Source organism: Xenopus laevis, chromosome 6S (assembly GCF_017654675.1).
Source record: "Xenopus laevis strain J_2021 chromosome 6S, Xenopus_laevis_v10.1, whole genome shotgun sequence".
In the NCBI taxonomy this organism is placed as follows: Eukaryota; Metazoa; Chordata; class Amphibia; order Anura; family Pipidae; genus Xenopus; species Xenopus laevis.
In genome coordinates, this window is record NC_054382.1 from 75,314,660 (window position 1) to 75,325,636 (window position 10,977).

General features: G+C 41.6%; 1 long non-coding RNA gene across 3 annotated transcripts in view; it reads left to right on the forward strand.

Annotated features, from left to right (window-relative positions):
* dsp.S overlaps positions 1-10,977 on the forward strand; it is a 56,692-nt gene that overhangs the window by 40,513 nt on the left and 5,202 nt on the right. Inside the window, exons 22-23 of one of the 3 annotated variants that reach the window (XR_005962256.1) lie at positions 7,344-7,442; positions 8,060-10,354. This is a non-coding gene — a long non-coding RNA (desmoplakin S homeolog). The remainder of the gene's footprint in view (positions 1-7,343; positions 7,443-8,059; positions 10,355-10,977) is intronic. The other 2 variants (XR_005962257.1, XR_005962258.1) reach the window with 2 other exon arrangements.

Consider the following 10,977-nt stretch of genomic DNA (forward strand, 5'->3'; position numbering starts at 1 on the left):
AAAAAATATGCCATATAAATGCTGAAAATAGTCATTTTTCGCCATACGTTGACCTTGTAGACATTGTTTGCCCAGTTTTTTTGGACGCAGCCACTGAAGCACAGTTGCCAGAAAAATTATGCCATATAAATGCTGAAAATATAAATTTTTTTGGTTGCAGCCACTGAAGCACAGAGGCCAGAAAAATTATGCCATATAAATGCAGAAAATATGCATTTTTTTGGTCGCAGCCACTGAAGCACAGTTGACAGAAAAATTATGCCATATAAATGCTGAAAATATAAACTTTTTTGGTTGCAGCCACTGAAGCACAGAGGCCAGAAAAATTATGCCATATAAATGCAGAAAACATGCATTTTTTTGGTCGCAGCCACTGAAGCACAGTTGACAGAAAAATTATGCCATATAAATGCTGAAAATATAAATTTTTTTGGTTGCAGCCACTGAAGCACAGAGGCCAGAAAAATTATGCCATATAAATGCAGAAAATATGCATTTTTTTGGTCGCAGCCACTGAAGCACAGTTGCCAGAAAAAATATGCCATATAAATGCTGAAAATAGTCATTTTTTGCCATATACGTTGAGTCAACGTATGGCAAAAAATGACTATTTTCAGCATTTATATGGCATATTTTTTCTGGCCTCTGTGCTTCAGTGGCTGCGGCCAAAAAAACTGGGCAAACAATGCCTACAAGGTCAACGTCGTTGACCTTGTAGGCATTGTTTGCCCAGTTTTTTTGGCCGCAGCCACTGAAGCACAGAGGCCAGAAAAAATATGCCATATAAATGCTGAAAATAGTCATTTTTTTGGTCGCAGCCACTGAAGCACAGTTGCCAGAAAAATTATGCCATATAAATGCTGAAAATATAAATTTTTTTGGTTGCAGCCACTGAAGCACAGAGGCCAGAAAAATTATGCCATATAAATGCAGAAAATATGCATTTTTTTGGTTGCAGCCACTGAAGCACAGAGGCCAGAAAAATTATGCCATATAAATGCAGAAAATATGCATTTTTTTGGATGCAGCCACTGAAGCACAGTTGCCAGAAAAAATATGCCATATAAATGCTGAAAATAGTCATTTTTTGCCATACGTTGACCTTGTAGACATTGTTTGCCCAGTTTTTTTGGTTGCAGCCACTGAAGCACAGAGGCCAGAAAAAATTAAACCAGTAGGGTTTGCACCCTAGTTTGTAACGGTGGCGGAGGGAGGAGGAGGACGCTAAAGGACAGCTGTGTGTGGAGTCATGAGGCTTGAAGAGAAGGACAGCTGCATAGAAGTCAGAACAAGTCTTCCGGCGTGCAGTAACCCTCCGAGATCCACCCCTCATTCATTTTAATAAAGGTCAGGTAATCGACACTTTTGTGACCTAGGCGAGTTCTCTTCTCAGTTACAATCCCTCCTGCTGCACTGAAGGTCCTTTCTGAGAGCACACTTGAGGCTGGGCAAGACAAGAGGTTCATGGCAAATTGTGACAGCTCTGGCCACAGATCAAGCCTGCGCACCCAGTAGTCCAGGGGTTCATCGCTCCTCAGAGTGTCGATATCTGCAGTTAATGCCAGGTAGTCCGCTACCTGCCGGTCGAGGCGTTCTTTGAGGGTGGATCCAGAAGGGTTGTGGCGCTGCCTTGGACAGAAAAACATTTGCATGTCTGACGTTACAGACTGGCCAAAGGGCTTTGTCCTTGCAGGTGTGCTCGTGGCAGGATTACTGGCACCTCTGCCCCTGGAATGTTGATGAGTTCCTGAAGTGACATCACCCTTAAAAGCATTGTACAACATGTTTTGCAGGCTGGTTTGTAAATGCCGCATCTTTTCGGACTTGTGGTATGTTGGTAACATTTCTGACACTTTATGCTTGTACCGAGGGTCTAGTAGCGTTGCGACCCAGTACAGGTCCTTCTCCTTAAGCCTCTTGATACGGGGGTCCTTCAACAGGCATGACAGCATGAAAGACCCATTCTCACAAGGTTGGATGCAGAGCTATCCATCTCCGCTTCCTCATTATCAAGGACTGCATCATCCACGGTCTCCTCCCCCAGCCACGTACAAGACCAGGGGTCCCCAAAAGGTCACCACTAGCCCCCTGGGAAGCCTGCTCCTGTTGGTCCTCCTCCTCCTCCTCCACAAAGCCACCTTCCTCCTCTGACTCCACTTCTGGCACCTCTCCCTGCGTTGCAGCAGGTGCCTGGGTTCGTTCTGGTGATTCCGACCAGAAATCGTGCGCTTCCAGCTCCTCGTCACGCTGGTCTACAGCCTCATCTGTCACTCGTCGCACGGCACGCTCCAGGAAGAAAGCGAAGGGTATTAGGTCGCTGATGGTGCCTTCGGTGCGACTGACCATATTTGTCACCTCTTCAAAAGGTCGCATGAGCCTGCAGGCATCGCGCATAAGCACCCAGTAACGGGGGAAAAAAATCCCCAGCTGTGCAGATCCAGTCCTACCACCCAGTTCAAAAAGGTACTCGTTGACGGCCCTTTGTTGTTGCAGCAGACGTTCCAACATAAGGAGCGTTGAATTCCAGCGAGTCTGGCTGTCAGAAATCAAACGCCTGACTGGCATGTTGTAGCGCTGCTGAATGTCAGCAAGGCGTGCCATGGCTGTGTAGGAACGTCTGAAATGGGCCGACACCTTTCTGGACTGGGTGAGAACGTCCTGGAATCCTGGGTACTTGGAGACAAAACGTTGGACTATTAAATTTAACACATGTGCCATGCAGGGCACATGTGTTAAATTGCCTAGTCTCAACGCTGCCAACAGATTGCTTCCATTGTCACACACCACTTTTCCGATCTGCAGTTGGTGTGGGGTCAGCCACCGATCGGCCTGTGACTGCAGAGATGACAGGAGTACAGATCCGGTATGGTTTTTGCTTTCCAGGCACGTCATCCCCAAGACAGCGTGACAACGGCGTACCTGGCACGTCGAATAGCCTAGGGGGAGCTGGGGTGCACAGGTGTGGAGGAGGAGAAGGAGGACCCAGCAGCAGAGTAAGAAGAAGAAGAAGACGAGGTAGAGAGCGATGGAGGAGTAGAGGTGGTGGCAGAACCGCGTGCAATCCGTGGCGGTGACACCAACTCCACTGTTGTTGTTGAGCTACCCATTCCCTGCTTCCCAGCCATTACCAAGTTCACCCAGTGGGCAGTGTAGGTGACATACCTGCCCTGACCATGCTTGGAGGACCATGCGTCAGTAGTCATATGGACCTTTGGCCCAACACTAAGTGACAGAGATGCGGTAACTTGGCTCTGCACATGTTGGTACAGGTGTGGTATTCCCTTTTTAGAAAAAAAATTGCGGCTGGGTACCTTCCACTGCGGTGTCCCAATTGCTACAAATTTGCGGAAGGCCTCAGAGTCCACCAGCTGGTATGGTAAAAGCTGGCGGGCTAAGAGTGCAGACAAGCCAGCTGTCAGACGCCGGGCAAGGGGGTGACAGTCAGACATTGGCTTCTTACGCTCAAACATGGCCTTCACAGAAACTTGGCTGGTGGCAGATGACTGGGAATGGGAACAGGTGGTCAAGGTGGAAGGCGGAGTGGAGGGTGGTTCAGACGGGTCAAGGAGAGCAGAGGTAGAGCAGTAAGATGCTGGACCAGAAGGAGTGTGGCTTTTAGTTTGCCTGTTGCCTTTGAGGTGTTGCTCCCAAAGTGCTTTGTGCTTGCCGCTCATGTGCCTTCGCATAGAAGTTGTACCTATGTGGCTGTTGGGCTTACCAAGGCTCAGTTTCTGACTGCACTCATTGCAAATTACAATGCTTTTGTCAGAGGCACACACATTAAAAAAATCCCACACTGCTGACTTTTTGGAAGTGTGCGATCTGGCGGTAACAGTAGAAGTTGGCGGAGTTGGCGGTATTGGCGGCAATGGCGGGTGCGTTGGCCGGCTGAACACAGGTGCCGATACATGTTGTTGCCCTGCTGATCCCTGCGGGCTGTCCTCCCTGCTTCTTCTAAGTCTTATTCTCCTACTGCCTCTCTGACTCTCCGTCTCTCCATCTGAACTACCCTCCTCTTGCTCTCTTCTACTAGGCACCCACAAAACATCAATCTCCTCATCATCATTCTCCTCAGATGCATCAATTTCTTCTGACACATCACAGAAGGAAGCAGCAGCGGGGACCTCCTCCTCATCACTCATTATGTCCATCTCTATCGTGTTCTCTGCCAGAATTAAATCTGGTGTAAGGTCCTCATCTCCTTCATCTTCTTCTGGCAATAATGGTTGCGCATTACTCAGTTCAAGAAACTCATTGGAAAATAACTCCTCTGACCCCAGTGAAGAAGGGGCACCGGTGGTGGAGGAAGTGTTACGTGGGGTGGCCATAGCAGTGGAGGATGAGGAGGATGTTGTGGTAAAGTTAGAAACGGTAGAGGATGGGGTGTGCTGTGTAAGCCAGTCAACTACCTCTTCAGCATTTTGGGAGTTCAGGGTCATTGGCTTTTTAAAACTGGGCAATTTGCTAGGGCCACAGGATTGCATAGCAGCACGGCCCCTAGCACGGCCTCTGCGTGGCGGCCTGCCTTTGCCTGGCATTATTTTTAAAAAAACAACAACAACAACAAAAACTCAGTTGGTTTTTCTGGAAACGATAATACACACAGCTAGATGGCGGGTTGAAGAAAACACTGTGCAAATAATGCCTACAAAGTCAACGTATACACTACTACAGCGGTGGATACGGATTACGTAAAATATATGAATGCTGCTTGAAAAAAAGTAACTCAAGTGGTTTTTCTAGAGACGATAATATTATCAATATTTAGACAAAATGTGAACAAGCTCACACAGCTCGATGGCGGGTTGAAGAAAACACTGTGCAAATAATGCCTACAAGGTCAACGTATACACTACTACAGCGGTGGATACGGATTACGTAAAATATATGAATGCTGCTTGAAAAAAGTGACTCCGGTGTTTTTTCTGGAGACGGTAATATTATGGATATTTAGACAGAATGGGAACAAGGTCACACAGCTCGATGGCGGGTTGAAGAAAACAGTGTGCAAATAATGCCTACAAGGTCAACGTATACACTACTACAGCGGTGGATACGGATTACGTAAAATATATGAATGCTGCTTGAAAAAAAGTAACTCAAGTGGTTTTTCTAGAGACGATAATATTATCAATATTTAGACAAAATGTGAACAAGGTCACACAGCTCGATGGCGGGTTGAAGAAAACAGTGTGCAAATAATGCCTACAAGGTCAACGTATACACTACTACAGCGGTGGATACGGATTACGTAAAATATATGAATGCTGCTTGAAAAAAAGTAACTCAAGTGGTTTTTCTAGAGACGATAATATTATCAATATTTAGACAAAATGTGAACAAGCTCACACAGCTCGATGGCGGGTTGAAGAAAACACTGTGCAAATAATGCCTACAAGGCCAACGTATACACTACTACAGCGGTGGATACGGATTACGTAAAATATATGAATGCTGCTTGAAAAAAGTGACTCCGGTGTTTTTTCTGGAGACGGTAATATTATGGATATTTAGAAAGAATGGGAACAAGGTCACACAGCTCGATGGCGGGTTGAAGAAAACAGTGTGCAAATAATGCCTACAAGGCCAACGTATACACTACTACAGCGGTGGATACGGATTACGTAAAATATATGAATGCTGCTTGAAAAAAGTGACTCCGGTGTTTTTTCTGGAGACGGTAATATTATGGATATTTAGACAGAATGGGAACAAGGTCACACAGCTCGATGGCGGGTTGAAGAAAACAGTGTGCAAATAATGCCTACAAGGCCAACGTATACACTACTACAGCGGTGGATACGGATTACGTAAAATATATGAATGCTGCTTGAAAAAAGTGACTCCGGTGTTTTTTCTGGAGACGGTAATATTATGGATATTTAGACAGAATGGGAACAAGGTCACACAGCTCGATGGCGGGTTGAAGAAAACAGTGTGCAAATAATGCCTACAAGGCCAACGTATACACTACTACAGCGGTGGATACGGATTACGTAAAATATATTATGGCTGCTTGAAAAAAGTGACTCCGGTGTTTTTTCTGGAGACGGTAATATTATGGATATTTAGACAGAATGTGAACAAGGTCACACAGCTCGATGGCGGGTTGAAGAAAACAGTGTGCAAATAATGCCTACAGGGCAAATAATGCCTAAAAGGTCAACTTATACACTACTACAGCGGTAGTAAAATAAAAAAAAGTAAAATAAAAAAAAAATGAATATTAAAAAAAAAAATTAAAGTTGGTGCTGCTGAACTACTAGGAGCAGCAGATTAGCACACCAGTCCCACTCCCCAACACTGCTAGACTAATAGCACTGGGCTCTTATAGTAGTAGTAGTAGTAGTAGTAGTAAAACAACAAAAAAATAAATAAAAGCAGTCCTTACAAGGACTACTGTTATTGCAGCAGTCAGCAGATGAGATCAGAAGCAGGACAGCTGCCCACTGCAGCTACATACAGAGCACTGCAGTAGAAGGTAGATTACTAGCCAGCAAAGCTACCTAAGCTTAAATGTCCCTCAAACCCCTGCAGACTTCTGTCCCTCCAATAACAGAGCAGTATCAAAACGATTACTAGCCAGCAAACTTTCAACTGTCCCTGAAATCACTAACAGGCAGCAGCTCTCTCCCTACACTATCTCTTCAGCACACACAGGCAGAGTGAAAAAACGCTGCAGGGCTTCGGTTTTTATAGGGAAGGGGAGTGGTCCAGGGGAGAGCTTCCTGATTGGCTGCCATGTACCTGCTGGTCTGGGGTGAGAGGGCAAAAAAAAGCGCCAACAATGGCGAACCCAAAATGGCGAACGTCGCGCGACGTTCGCGAACTTCCGGCGAGCGCGAACACCCGATGTTCGCGCGAACAAGTTCGCCGGCGAACAGTTCGCGACATCTCTAGTGGGGTTCATTTATAAACACTGGGCAAATTTGCACATTGTCAGTAACCCATAGCAACCAACCAGTGATTAGCTTTTTTCAGTCCACTGCAGGGTGAACACTGAAAGCAATAACCTGATTGTTTGCCATGAGTTACTGCCCAGGAGCAAATTTGCCCAGTATTTATAAATGAGCCAGTCTCTGTAGGCAAATAGCTTATGCAACTTTTGTCTGGTTATGAACTACCTTTTCAAATACATGTTAAACCTGAAACTTCCTGTAGAAACCAGGATGTATAATAAATGAATAATACGAAATACATTTATATAGATATTGATGTAATAATGTGCTTAAAATACAAGGATTTAAAATAGGCATCTGAATTCCCTTTTGCTACATAAGACATATTTTAATTATATATGATATCCTATAAACACCCTGTAATTTTATTCCATTTGTTTTTAGTCTGCTGAGATTCAAACCCGTTACATTGAGCTTCTTACCAGGGGAAATGATTACTATAGACTTCTGCATGAAACATCAAAGAGCTTGGAAGATTTAAAGGTATCACAATGCATCATAATGTATCATTATGACCCTATCAAAAGGTCATAATTTAGTTTATCTTGTTGGTTTATATTAGAAATCATTTAGGGGTTATATTTATCAAGAATCAAATTTGTGAGTTGTGTGGGTTTTTCTACCTCGGATGTTTGCTTATTTATATAAAAATCAGAATGTCAAATAATGAAAAACGATGGGGAAAAACTCTACTGATTGAATTCATTTCCCAAAAAACTCGAATCGATTGAGTTTTCGGATAAAAGAAACTCAAATCAACCACAAAAACTTGAACTTTGCCTAGTACAACTCCCATTAACTTCTTCATGGCCTCAATAGCTTTTAAATGGCAATTTTTTACATTAGAATTTTCAAGGTTTTTTTTTGTTTATTAACACAGACATTTGAGTTTTTGAAAAAATAACTTGAATGTGTGAGTTTGGGTGCAAAATAATTTGAATTGTTGAAAAGAATCACATTAGATTTTTTGATAAATCTGCCCCTTATTGTACTTACTTATTGACTCCTGTCAATGGAACAGGAAGGAAGTAATTATTTACTAGATCTGCACTCATAAATTGTCTTACAGTGGTGTTAAGTATTTTTATTTGTTTTTTCAGATGAAAAATACTAGAATTGAACTTCTAGAAGAGGAGTTGCGACTTGCAAGAGATGCAAATTCAGACAATTCCCAGAAAAATAAATTTCTTGATCAAAATCTTCAAAAGTATCAAATCGAATGTAATGACTATAAGTCCAGAATCCTCTTGCTAGAGGATATAAAGAGGAAAGCAGAAATGGATGGCAATTCTGCCAAGCAGAATTTAGAAAAATACTACAGCCAGATATCTGAGCTTAATGACAAAATAACTCGATTAACTTATGAAATTGATGATGAAAAAAGAAGGAGAAAGGCACTGGAAGACAGGTGTGACCAGCAGAAAAATGAATTTGACCAAATGCAGAAGAAAAAACAAAATGACCTAGATGCTCTTAACAGACTGAAGCTAGAGACTGAAAAGAACTTCAAGGAGAAGGAGTACGAAATAGAGAGGTTGAAGATTCTTCTTCAGGATGAGGGCCAGAGGAAGCGGGAGTATGAGAATGAGCTATCAAAGGTAAGGAAGCAGTATAATGACGAGATCAGTAGTTTGAGGACCAAGTATGAATCAGAAATAACCATTACGAAGACAACAATTCAGCAGATATCTACACAGAAGGAAGAAGACACATATAATCTTAAATCTCATCTTGAGAAACTTGCTCGGGAAAATAGAGACCTGACTGCAGAAATTACAAGACTAAATGATACTATAGTTCAAATAAATGTGCAACGTTGCAAAGCAGAAGAAGAGGCCTTCCAGCACAAAGCTTCTGGTTCTGAACTATCCCAGAGAAGGCAGCATTTAGAAACTGAGTTACAAAAGTTAATTAATATCCACTCAGAAGATACTACAAGATATAAGATATCTCTAGAGGAAGCTGCTAGGACAATTCAAGAGAGAAATAGCGAGGTTGAAACGTTGAAGTACCAACTACAAGAGGAGACTGCACGACAGAGGCAATATGAAAATGAACTTGCTAAGGTAAGGAACAATTATGATGAACAGCTTATAAATTTGAAAAACAAGTATGAGACAGAAATTAACATCACAAAAACCACAATCCATGAAATAACTGTTCAAAAAGAAGACAATATCAGTGACTTTAGAAAACAGATTGACAATTTAGCAAGAGAAAAAAGAGATTATCTGGCAGAGATCGATAGACTGAAAACCACTATATCACAAATGACAAATAATCTGAGGAAAACAGAAGATGATGTCCACCAGCAGAAATCCTACACATCTGAGATGTCTCAGAAAAAACAACAGCTGGAGATTGAGCTCCGACAAATCAATGATCTTAAAAATGAACAAGAGCAAAAGTACAAAAAATCACTAGAGGATGCTGCCAAAACTATTCAGGATCGTAACAAGGAAATTGAGAGACTAAAAAAGATCATAGAAGTTGAAACTGAGCAAAGAAAAAAAGTGGAAGATGACAATGTCAAATTGCAAAGAACACAATTTGATCTGCAAAAAGTCAACAGCAGTGCCACAGAGACCATAAGCAAACTAAAAATTCAGGAGCAAGATTTAACAAGACTTAAAGCAGATTATGAAAAATTATCTCTAAAAGATCAAGATAAACAAAGTGAAATTTTCAAACTTCAAGCCAACTTGAAAGAATTGCAAACACTGAAACTCAAGCTTGAAGAGGAGATAAGCAGACAAAAGAGAATTGCAACAGATGAACATACAACTAATAAGAAATTAGAAGATGAGCTGGAAAGCCTGCGAAGAACTTGCAGTGAACAATTAAAAAAGATCACACACATAACACAGCAAATAGAACAAATTACCGTTGTTAAAAAGCAAACTGAAGATGATCTGAGACAGCAGAGGGAATCTTTAGATAGTCAACTTAGGGACAAACAGAGAAACATTGATGAGCTGAGCAAATTGGTAGCTGAGGTGGAAAATCTACGTCGGCAGCTACAAGTAGAACAAGAAAACTTAAGGCAGGCTCATGGGCGTAATGAGCATTTGCAAAAGACAATTGAAGAGAGAAACAAAAGCCTAAATGAGTGTAAAATAGAAATAGAAAGGCTTCAGTCTATAACGGAAAATCTGACAAAAGAACACTTAAGGTTAGAAGAAGAGCTGAGATACATAAGACTGGAACACGATGAGGTGAAGAAAAGTAAAGATGAGGTGGATGGTGAAAAAACCGCAACTATTATAGAATTAAAGAACCAGCTGCAAACAAGCAACAAACGCTTATTGGAGCTACAGAGCCTGATAAATGAGTCACAGAAAGAGAGACAAAATTTGAGACAGGAAATTGAAAAATTCCAAAAGCAAGCACTAGAGGTATTCAAATACAAACGCTCTTAATTAATGTTTTGTAAAATTTAGAGATGTACTGCATATTTATTTATCTATTTACTGCTAGAGAAAATTATGATGCATTGATTTTACAACATCTAGGTTTCAAAAAAGAAAATAGTTTATCCTTCGAGAAGCACTTGTCTAAAATGCTCTTTTTGTTGCCCATTGTGTTTTTATGAGTACACATACATTTATTTGTAAAACTAAACACTAGAGTCCGTATCGTTCAATATTCCTGCGATGCAGTTACATATAAGGAAGGGTCAATATTAATGTTAATCACAATTACTTTTAAAACAACATTTATTTTGATTATCCAAAAAGAGGTTTACCACCAGATGAAATTGCAGCAGTTTGCAGACATCAGCAAATATATTAAGATATTAGCCATAGTTATTACAGATGTGGAAGCCATAATCTGTAAACCAATTCTAGAATACAGAAGTTCAATTTCCATAGTTTCCTATTTAAACAAACTCTTTTACTGTAATAATGAGGCAGTGCCTTTTACTTGATTTTACTGGTTTGATTTTATTTTGGCATGTCCTTTAGAAGCCTTAAGCCTTAAACCACGGTACTGCTTATTATGAAAGGATCCCTTATTC